Source organism: Oncorhynchus nerka, linkage group LG21, assembly GCF_034236695.1.
Source record: "Oncorhynchus nerka isolate Pitt River linkage group LG21, Oner_Uvic_2.0, whole genome shotgun sequence".
Classification (NCBI taxonomy): Eukaryota; Metazoa; Chordata; class Actinopteri; order Salmoniformes; family Salmonidae; genus Oncorhynchus; species Oncorhynchus nerka.
The window spans coordinates 21645377-21657216 of NC_088416.1; positions in this window are offsets into that span (position 1 = coordinate 21645377).

Consider the following 11840-nt stretch of genomic DNA (forward strand, 5'->3'; position numbering starts at 1 on the left):
AGGTTCCCTCGGAGAGTTCATCAATGAGCTTGATGCCTTGATAAGCTCCTTTCCTGAGGACGGCTCACCTCTCACAGTTCTGGGCGACTTTAACCTCCCCACGTCTACCTTTGACTCATTCCTCTCTGCCTCCTTCTTTCCACTCCTCTCCTCTTTTGACCTCACCCTCTCACCTTCCCCCCTACTCACAAGGCAGGAAATACGCCCGACCTCATCTTTACTAGATGCTGTTCCTCCACTAACCTCATTGCAACTCCCTCCAAGTCTCCGACCACTACCTTGTATCCTTTTCCCTCTCGCTCTCATCCAACACTTCCCACACTGCCCCTACTCGGATGGTATCGTGCCGTCCCAACCTTCGCTCTCTCTCCCCCGCTACTCTCTCCTCTTCCATCCTATCATCTCTTCCCTCTGCTCAAACCTTCTCCAACCTATCTCCTGATTCTGCCTCCTCAACCCTCCTCTCCTCCCTTTCTGCATCCTTTGACTCTCTATGTCCCCTATCCTCCAGGCCGGCTCGGTCCTCCCCTCCCGCTCCGTGGCTCGACGACTCATTGCGAGCTCACAGAACAGGGCTCCGGGCAGCCGAGCGGAAATGGAGGAAAACTCGCCTCCCTGCGGACCTGGCATCCTTTCACTCCCTCCTCTCTACATTTTCCTCCTCTGTCTCTGCTGCTAAAGCCACTTTCTACCACTCTAAATTCCAAGCATCTGCCTCTAACCCTAGGAAGCTCTTTGCCACCTTCTCCTCCCTCTTGAATCCTCCTCCCCCTCCCCCTCCTCCCTCTCTGCAGATGACTTCGTCAACCATTTTGAAAAGAAGGTCGACGACATCCGATCCTCGTTTGCTAAGTCAAACGACACCGCTGGTTCTGCTCACACTGCCCTACCCTGTGCTCTGACCTCTTTCTCCCTCTCTCTCCAGATGACATCTCACGTCTTGTGACGGCCGGCCGCCCAACAACCTGCCCGCTTGACCCTATCCCCTCCTCTCTTCTCCAGACCATCTCCGGTGACCTTCTCCCTTACCTCACCTCGCTCATCAACTCATCCCTGACCGCTGGCTACGTCCTCCCGTCTTCAAGAGAGCGAGAGTTGCACCCCTTCTGAAAAACCTACACTCGATCCCTCCGATGTCAACAACTACAGACCAGTATCCCTTCTTTCTTTTCTCTCCAAAACTCTTGAACGTGCCGTCCTTGGCCAGCTCTCCCGCTATCTCTCTCAGAATGACCTTCTTGATCCAAATCAGTCAGGTTTCAAGACTAGTCATTCAACTGAGACTGCTCTTCTCTGTATCACGGAGGCGCTCCGCACTGCTAAAGCTAACTCTCTCTCCTCTGCTCTCATCCTTCTAGACCTATCGGCTGCCTTCGATACTGTGAACCATCAGATCCTCCTCTCCACCCTCTCCGAGTTGGGCATCTCCGGCGCGGCCCACGCTTGGATTGCGTCCTACCTGACAGGTCGCTCCTACCAGGTGGCGTGGCGAGAATCCGTCTCCTCACCCCGTGCTCTCACCACTGGTGTCCCCCAGGGCTCTGTTCTAGGCCCTCTCCTATTCTCGCTATACACCAAGTCACTTGGCTCTGTCATAACCTCACATGGTCTCTCCTATCATTGCTATGCAGACGACACACAATTAATCTTCTCCTTTCCCCCTTCTGACGACCAGGTGGCGAATCGCATCTCTGCATGTCTGGCAGACATATCAGTGTGGATGACGGATCATCACCTCAAGCTGAACCTCGGCAAGACGGAGCTGCTCTTCCTCCCGGGGAAGGACTGCCCGTTCCATGATCTCGCCATCACGGTTGACAACTCCATTGTGTCCTCGTCCCAGAGCGCTAAGAACCTTGGCGTGATCCTGGACAACACCCTGTCGTTCTCAAATAACATCAAGGCGGTGGCCCGTTCCTGTAGGTTCATGCTCTACAACATCCGCAGAGTACGACCCTGCCTCACACAGGAAGCGGCGCAGGTCCTAATCCAGGCACTTGTCATCTCCCGTAAGGATTACTGCAACTCGCTGTTGGCTAGGCTCCCTGCCTGTGCCATTAAACCCCTACAACTCATCCAGAACGCCGCAGCCCGTCTGGTGTTCAACCTTCCCAAGTTCTCTCACGTCACCCCGCTCCTCCGCTCTCTCCACTGGCTTCCAGTTGAAGCTCGCATCCGCTACAAGACCATGGTGCTTGCCTACGGAGCTGTGAGGGGAACGGCACCTCAGTACCTCCAGGCTCTGATCAGGCCCTACACCCAAACAAGGGCACTGCGTTCATCCACCTCTGGCCTGCTCGCCTCCCTACCACTGAGGAAGTACAGTTCCCGCTCAGCCCAGTCAAAACTGTTCGCTGCTCTGGCCCCCCAATGGTGGAACAAACTCCCTCACGACGCCAGGACAGCGGAGTCAATCACCACCTTCCGGAGACACCTGAAACCCCACCTCTTTAAGGAATACCTAGGATAGGATAAAGTAATCCTTCTCCCCCCTTAAAAGACCTAGATGCACTATTGTAAAGTGGCTGTTCCACTGGATGTCATAAGGTGAAAGCACCAATTTGTAAGTCGCTCTGGATAAGAGCGTCTGCTAAATGACTTAAATGTAATGTAAATGTCTAAACCACTGACTGTTAAACAGCCATCTCCAGCACATCAGAGGCTGCTGCCTATAGACAGATTAGGAATCACTGGCCACTTTAAGGAAATGAAACACTAGCCACTTTAATAATGTCTCCGTATCTTGCATTACTCATCTCATATGTATAAACTGTACTCTATACTATTCTACGGTATCTTAGTCAATTTAATTGTGTGTAAATATTGCATCACCCATCTCGTATGTATATACTGTATTTTATACTATGCCACTGTGCTTAGTCCAATGCCACTCTGACATATTTTTTTATTTTTTATTTTTTATTTCACCTTTATTTAACCAGGTAGGCTAGTTGAGAACAAGTTCTCATTTGCAACTGCGACCTGGCCAAGATAAAGCATAGCAGTGTGAACAGACAACACAGAGTTACACATGGAGTAAACAATTAACAAGTCAATAACACAGTAGAAAAAAATGGGCAGTCTATATACAATGTGAGCAAAAGGCATGAGGAGGTAGGCGAATAATACAATTTTGCAGATTAACACTGGAGTGATAAATGATCAGATGGTCATGTACAGGTAGAGATATTGGTGTGCAAAAGAGCAGAAAAGTAAATAAATAAAAAACAGTATAAAAACAGTATGGGAATGAGGTAGGTGAAAATGGGTGGGCTATTTACCAATAGACTATGTACAGCTGCAGCGATCGGTTAGCTGCTCGGATAGCTGATGTTTAAAGTTGGTGAGGGAGATAAAAGTCTCCAACTTCAGCGATTTTTGCAATTCGTTCCAGTCACAGGCAGCAGAGTACTGGAACGAAAGGCGGCCAAATGAGGTGTTGGCTTTAGGGATGATCAGTGAGATACACCTGCTGGAGCGCGTGCTACGGATGGGTGTTGCCATCGTGACCAGTGAACTGAGATAAGGCGGAGCTTTACCTAGCATGGACTTGTAGATGACCTGAGCCAGTGGGTCTGGCGACGAATATGTAGCGAGGGCCAGCCGACTAGAGCATACAAGTCGCAGTGGTGGGTGGTATAAGGTGCTTTAGTGACAAAACGGATGGCACTGTGATAGACTGCATCCAGTTTGCTGAGTAGAGTGTTGGAAGCCATTTTGTAGATGACATCGCCGAAGTCGAGGATCGGTAGGATAGTCAGTTTTACTAGGGTAAGCTTGGCGGCGTGAGTGAAGGAGGCTTTGTTGCGGAATAGAAAGCCGACTCTTGATTTGATTTTCGATTGGAGATGTTTGATGTGAGTCTGGAAGGAGAGTTTGCAGTCTAGCCAGACACCTAGGTACTTATAAATGTCCACATATTCAAGGTCGGAACCATCCAGGGTGGTGATGCTAGTTGGGCATGCGGGTGCAGGCAGCGATCGGTTGAAAAGCATGCATTTGGTTTTACTCGTGTTTAAGAGCAGTTGGAGGCCACGGAAGGAGTGCTGTATGGCATTGAAGCTCGTTTGGAGGTTAGATAGCACAGTGTCCAATGACGGGCCGAAAGTATATAGAATGGTGTCGTCTGCGAGAGGTGGATCAGGGAATCGCCCGCAGCAAGAGCAACATCATTGATATATACAGAGAAAAGAGTCGGCCCGAGAATTGAACCCTGTGGCACCCCATAGAGACTGCCAGAGGACCGGACAGCATGCCCTCCGATTTGACACACTGAACTCTGTCTGCAAAGTAATTGGTGAACCAGGCAAGGCAGTCATCCGAAAAACCGAGGCTATTGAGTCTGCCGATAAGAATATGGTGATTGACAGAGTCGAAAGCCTTGGCGAGGTCGATGAAGACGGCTGCACAGTACTGTCTTTTATCGATGGCGGTTATGATATCGCTTAGTACCTTGAGTGTGGCTGAGGTGCACCCGTGACCGGCTCGGAAACCAGATTGCACAGCGGAGAAGGTACGGTGGGATTCGAGATGGTCAGTGACCTGTTTGTTGACTTGGCTTTCGAAGACCTTAGATAGGCAGGGCAGGATGGATATAGGTCTATAACAGTTTGGGTCCAGGGTGTCTCCCCCTTTGAAGAGGGGGATGACTGCGGCAGCTTTCCAATCCTTGGGGATCTCAGACGATATGAAAGAGAGGTTGAACAGGCTGGTAATAGGGGTTGCGACAATGGCGGCAGATAGTTTCAGAAATAGAGGGTCCAGATTGTCAAGCCCAGCTGATTTGTACGGGTCCAGGTTTTGCAGCTCTTTCATAACATCTGCTATCTGGATTTGGGTAAAGGAGAACCTGGAGAGGCTTGGGCGAGGAGCTGCGGGGGGCGGAGCTGTTGGCCGAGGTTGGAGTAGCCAGGCGGAAGGCATGGCCAGCCGTTGAGAAGTGCTTATTGAAGTTTTCGATAATCATGGATTTATCGGTGGAGACCGTGTTACCTAGCCTCAGTGCAGTGGGCAGCTGGGAGGAGGTGCTCTTGTTCTCCATGGACTTCACAGTGTCCCAGAACTTTTTGGAGTTGGAGCTACAGGATGCAAACTTCTGCCTGAAGAAGCTGGCCTTAGCTTTCCTGACTGACTGCGTGTATTGGTTCCTGACTTCCCTGAACAGTTGCATATCACGGGGCTATTCGATGCTATTGCAGTCCGCCACAGGATGTTTTTGTGCTGGTCGAGGGCAGTCAGGTCTGGAGTGAACCAAGGGCTGTATCTGTTCTTGGTTCTGCATTTTTGAACGGAGCATGCTTATCTAAAATGGTGATGAAGTTACTTTTAAAGAATGACCAGGCATCCTCAACTGACGGGATGAGGTCAATGTCCTTCCAGGATACCCGGGCCAGGTCGATTAGAAAGGCCTGCTCACAGAAGTGTTTTAGGGAGCGTTTGACAGTGATGAGGGGTGGTCGTTTGACTGCGGCTCCGTGGCGGATACAGGCAATGAGGCAGTGATCGCTGAGATCCTGGTTGAAGACAGCGGAGGTGTATTTGGAGGGCCAGTTGGTCAGGATGACGTCTATGAGGGTGCCCTTGTTTACAGAGTTAGGGTTGTACCTGGTGGGTTCCTTGATGATTTGAGTGAGATTGAGGGCATCTAGCTTAGATTGTAGGACTGCCGGGGTGTTAAGCATATCCCAGTTTAGGTCACCTAACAGAACAAACTCTGAAGCTAGATGGGGGGCGATCAATTCACAGATGGTGTCCAGGGCACAGCTGGGAGCTGAGGGTGGTCGGTAGCAGGCGGCAACAGTGAGAGACTTATTTCTGGAGAGAGTAATTTTTAAAATTAGTAGTTCGAACTGTTTGGGTATGGACCTGGAAAGTATGACATTACTTTGCAGGCTATCTCTGCAGTAGACTGCGACTCCGCCCCCTTTGGCAGTTCTATCTTGACGGAAGATGTTATAGTTCTTGAGTGTGTCATAAAAATAAAATTAAAAGTAATAGCGATTCCGTATCACATTGGGTGAGGCAGGTTTCCGGAAGGTATAAACAAATTAAAAATCAAAAAGAGATAGAAAGTAAATGGGTTCAGAGAGTGTTTGGGACGCGGTGATTCAGACGGTTAGCAGGCCTGTGCTAACAAGCTAACAGTTCGTAGGCCCGGGCTAGACAAGGTAGCAGTTAGCGGACCGGAGCTAGACAAGCTAGCCGTTAGCAGGCCGAATTAGCAAGCAGGGAGATAGCGAGGGCTAGAGAGTTAACCTTTGGGGGACGTCGCGATGGGGTGAGTCTGTTTATTCCTCTTCATGCGGTGACATCGACAGACCGGTCGTGGGCCCGGGTAATTGTAGCCCAGGAGTATGCTACAGGTGCTCTAGTACGCTAGGTGAGCTGGAGACACAGCGATTCAGAAAGCTCGCGGGCCTTGGCCAGCAGATGAATCTTTGGCGATGTCGCAACGGAAAAGCCTGTTGAAACCACCTCGGACGATTATGTCGGCGGACCAGTCGTGATGGATCGGCGGGGCTCCGTGTCGGCAGTAAAGGGTCCAGGCCAATTGGCAAAAGAGGTATTGTTGGACCTCTTCGGCTAGTCGGGAGATGGGCTTAGCTCGAGGCTAGCTCAAGGCTAACTGGTGCTTGCTTTGGGACAGAGACGTTAGCCAGGAGTAGCCACTCGGATTGCAGCTAGCTAGTTGCGATGATCCGGTGTAAAGGTTCAGAGCTTGCGGTAGGAATCCGGAGATGTGGTAGAGAAAAAGCAGTCTGATATGCTCTGGGTTGATGTCGCGCTGGTGTCCTAGTTAGCTTTGAAGACCGCTAGCAGTGGCTAACTGAGTACTAGCTAGTAGCTAGTTAGCTGGCTAGCTTCTGATGGGGGTTCCGGTTCTAAAGTATAGAAAAAGCAGATCCGTACCACATTGGGTGATGCGGGTTGCAGGAGAGTATATTCAGCCTGTAGTTGGAAAGTGAGATTAAAATATGTACGAAATATATACAGAAAAAAACGAGGAAAACTATATTTACACCAGACAGGACGGGACAAGACAAAACACACGTCCGACTGCTACGCCATCTTGTACAGTTGAAGTCGGAAGTTTACATACACTTAGGTTGGAGTCATTAAAAACTTGCTTTTCAAACACTCCACAAATGTCTTGTTAACAAACTATAGTTTTGGCAATCGGTTAGGACATCTACTTTGTGCATGTGTAGCCGATGTGAAATGGCTAGCTAGTTAGCGGTGGTGCGCGCTAGTGGCGTTTCAATCGGTGACGTCACTTGCTCTGAGACCTTGAAGTAGTGGTTCCCCTTGCTCTGCAAGGGTTGCAGCTTTTGTGGAGCGATGGGTAACGATGCTTCGAGGGTGACTGTTGACGTGTGCAGAGCGTCCCTGGTTCGCGCCCAGGTCGGGGCGAGGGGATGGACGTAAAGTCTATACTGTTACACATGACACAAGTCATTTTTCCAACAATTGTTTACAGACAGATTATTTCACTTATAATTCACTATATCACAATTCCAGTGGGTCAGAGGTTTACATACACTAAGTTGACTGTGCCTTTTTGTGTCATGGCTTTAGAAGATTCTGATAGATTGGAGGTGTACCTGTGGATGTATTTCAAGGCCTACCTTCAAACGCAGTGCCTGTTTGCTTGACATCATGGGAAAATCAAAAGAAATCAGCCAAGACCTGACATCAGTCAGGAAGTTAAAGCTTGGTCGCAAATGGGTCTTCCAAATGGACAATGACCCCAATCATACTTCCAAAGTTGTGGCAAAATGGCTTAAGGACAACAAAGTCAAGGTATTGGAGTGGCAATCACAAAGCTCTGACCTCAATCCCATAGAAAATGTGTGGGCAGAACTGAAAAATTGTGTGCGATTAACGAGGCCTACAAACCTGACTCAAACCTAACGAGGCCTACAAACCTGAGTTACACCAGCTCTGTCAGGAGGAATGGGCCAAAATTCACCCAACTTATTGTGGGAAGCTTGTGGAAGGCTACCCAAAACATTTGACCCAAGTTAAACAATTTAAAGGCAATGGTACCAAATACTAATTGAGTGTATGTAAACTTCTGACCTAGTGGGAATGTGATGAAATAAATAAAAGCTGAAATAAACAATTCTCTCTACTATTATTCTGACATTTCACATTCTTAAAATAAAGTGGTGATCCTAACTGACCCAAGACAGGGAATTTTTACTAGGATTAATTGTCAGGAATTGTGAAAAACTGAGTTTAAATGTATTTGGCTAAGGTGTATGTAACCTTCCGACTTCAACTGTATGTATATATATTCTTAATCCATTCCTTACTTAGATTTATGTGTATGTTGTGAAACTGTTAGATATTACTTGTTAGATTTTACTGCCCTGTCGGAGCTAGAAGCACAAGTATTTCGCTGCCCCCCAATAACATCTGCAAAACACGTATGTGACCAATAAATGCGATTTAACATTTCAAATGTCCTTCAGTGTAACTGTCCGGGTTAAAGATTGAATAACAAAAGTGTTTTTAAAATGTAGAAATTCATCCTAAAAATATAAATTAACACCCATGGCATAATTGTGTTAGTGTTTGCAACAATATATAGGATAATGGGCGACATACTGTATCTAAAAAATATTTTACAACTTGAATAACTTTTGTCTGGCTTTTGCGCTTCATCAATGTCATTCAGTATATGGCAATGTAAACATATTTCCCATGCTAATAAAGCCCCTTGAATAGAGAGAGAGAGAGAGTCATATCAAAAGTCTTACTTCAGACAGCATTTTCAAGTTTAGGGACCTCATTCAGAAACACATTCTGTGTTGTCCCATACCTAATGTTGTCTCCAGGCTCAATTGCTACCGCATATAGACAGGTTGACAGAGAGCCGGGAGGTGGATGACATTATCCCATACCTATATATTGTCCCAAGGACATCATACCTATTTGTTCATATTTGTCCAAGGAACATTTTTATTTAAATGTTATTTCACCTTTATTTAACCAGGTAGGCCAGTTGAGAACAAGATCTTATTTACAACTGCGACCTGGCCAAGATAAAGCAAAGCAGTGCAACAAAAACAACAACACAGAGTTACACATGGGATAAACAAACGTACAGTCAATAACACAATAAAAACATCTATGTACAGTGTGTACAAAGTAGGAAGGTAAGGCAATAAATAGGCCATAGAAGTGAAATAATTACAATTTAGCATTAACACGAGTGATAGATGTGCAGATGATGATGTGCAAGTAGAGATACTGGGGTGCAAAAGAGCAAGAGGATAAGTAACATTATGGGGATGAGGTAGATGGTTGTACCATTTACAGATTGGCTGTGTACAGGTACAGTGATCGGTAAGCTGCTCTGACAGCTGATACTTAAAGTTAGAGAGGGAGATATAAGACTCCAGCTTCAGCAATTTTTGCAATTCGTTCCAGTCATTGGCAGCAGAGAACTGGAAGGAAAGGCGGCCAAAGCAGGTGTTGGCTTTGGGGATGACCAGTGAGATATACCTGCGAGAGCGCATTCTACGGGTGAGTGTTGTTACCGTGACCAGTGAGCTGAGATAAGGCGGAGCTTTATCTAGCAAAGACTTACAGATGACCTGGAGCCAGTGGGGCTGGCGACAAATATGTAGCGAGGGCCAGCCGACGAGAGCATACAGGTCGCAGTGGTGGGTGGTATATGGGGCTTTGGTGGCAAACGGATGGCACTGTGATAGACTGCATCCAGTTTGCTGAGTAGAGTGTTGGAGGCTGTTTTGTAAATGACATCGCCGAAGTCGAGGATTGGTAGGATAGTCAGTTTTACGAGGGTATGTTTGGCAGCGAGTGTGAAGGAGGCTTTGTTGCGAAACAGAAAGCCGATTCTAGATTACATTTTTTTAATACCTTGAGTGTGGCTGAGGTGCACCCGTGACCAGCTCGGAAACCGGATTGCTCAGCGGAGAAGGTAAGGTGGGATTCGAAATGGTCAGTGATCTGTTTATTAACTTGGCTTTCAAATACTTTAGAAAGGCAGGGCAGGAGAGATATAGGTCTGTAACAGCTTGGGTCTAGAGTGTCACCCCCTTGGAAGAGGGGGATGACCGGGGCAGTTTTCCAATCTTTAGGGATCTCGGATGATACGAATGAGAGGTTGAACAGACTGGTAATAGGGGTTGCAACAATGGCGGTGGATAATTTTAGAAAGAAAGGGTCCAGATTGTGTAGCCCAGCTAATTTGTACGGGTTCAGGTTTTGCAGCTGGGGAGGCTTGGGCAAGTCGCTGCGGGGGGTACGGAGCTGTTGGCCGGGGTTGGGGTAGCCTGGAGGAAAGCATGGCCAGCCGTGGAGAAATACTTTTTGAAATTCTCGATTATCGTGGATGTATCAGTGGAGACAGTGTTTCCTAGCCTCAGTGGGCAGCTGGGAGGAGGTGCTCTTATTCTCCATGGACTTTACAGTGTCCCAACACTTTTTGGAGTTAGAGCTACAGGATGCAAATTTCTATTTGAAAAAGCTAGCCTTAGCTTTCCAGACCGACGCATGTATTGGTTACTGACTTCCCTGAAAAGTTGCATATCGCAGGGACTATTCGATGCTAGTGAAGTCCGCCACAGGATGTTTTTGTGCTGGTCGAGGTCAGAGTCAGGTCTAGAGTAAACCAAGGGTTAGATCTGTTCTTAATTCTACATTTTTTAAAAGGGGCATGCTTATTTAAGATGGTGAGGAAAATACTTTTAAAGAATGACCAGGCATCCTCTACCGACAGGATGAGGTCAATATCCTTCCAGGATACCCGGGCCAGGTCGATTAGAAAGGCCTGCTCGCAGAAGTGTTTTAGGGAGCGTTTGACAGTGATGAGGGGTGGTCGTTTGACCACGGACCCATAGCGGATGCAGGCAATGAGGCAGTGATCGCAGAGGTGTATTTGGATGGCAAGTTGGTCAGGATAATATCTATGAGGGTGCCCATGTTAATGGATTTAGGGTTGCACCTGGTGGGTTCGGCCTAGGAACAGTAGGAACAGTGGGTTAACTGCCTGTTCAGGGGCAGAACGACAGATTTGTACCTTGTCAGCTCAGGGATTCGAACTTGCAACCTTTCGGTTACTAGTCCAACGCTCTAACCACTAGGATACCCTATGACAGAACTTTGCAGGCTATATCTGCAGGAGATTGCAACTCCTCCCCCTTTGGTAGTTCTATCTTGATGGAAAATGTTGTAGTTTCCTCCCCTTTGGTAGTTCTATCTTGATGCAAAATGTTGTAGTTGGGGATGGAAATCTCAGAATTTTTGGTGGCCTTCCTAAGCCAGGATTCAGACATGGCAACGACATCAGGGTTGGCGGAGTGTGCTAAAGTAGTGAGTAAAAAAACTTAGGGAGGAGGCTTCTGATGTTAACATGTATGAAACCAAGGCTTTCACGGTTACAGAAGTCAACAAATGAGAGCGTCTGGGGACACGCAGGGCCCGGGTTAACCTCCACATCACCCGAGGAACAGAGGAGGAGTAGGATGAGGGTACGGCTAAAGGCTATCAAAACTGTGTATGGCATTGAAGCTCGTTTGGAGGTTTGTTAGCACAGTGTCCAAAGAAGGGCCAGATGTATACAGAATGGTGTCGTCTGCTTAGAGGTGGATCAGAGAATCACCAGCAGCAAGAGCGACATCATTGATATATACAGAGAAAAGAGTCTGCCTGAGAACTGAACCCTGTGGTACCCCATAGAGACTGCCAGAGGTCCGGACAACAGGCCCTCCGATTTGACACACTGAACTCTATCTGAGAAGTGAACCAGGCGAGGCAGTCATTTGATACGCCAAGGCTATTGAGTCTGCCAATAAGAATGCGGTGATCAC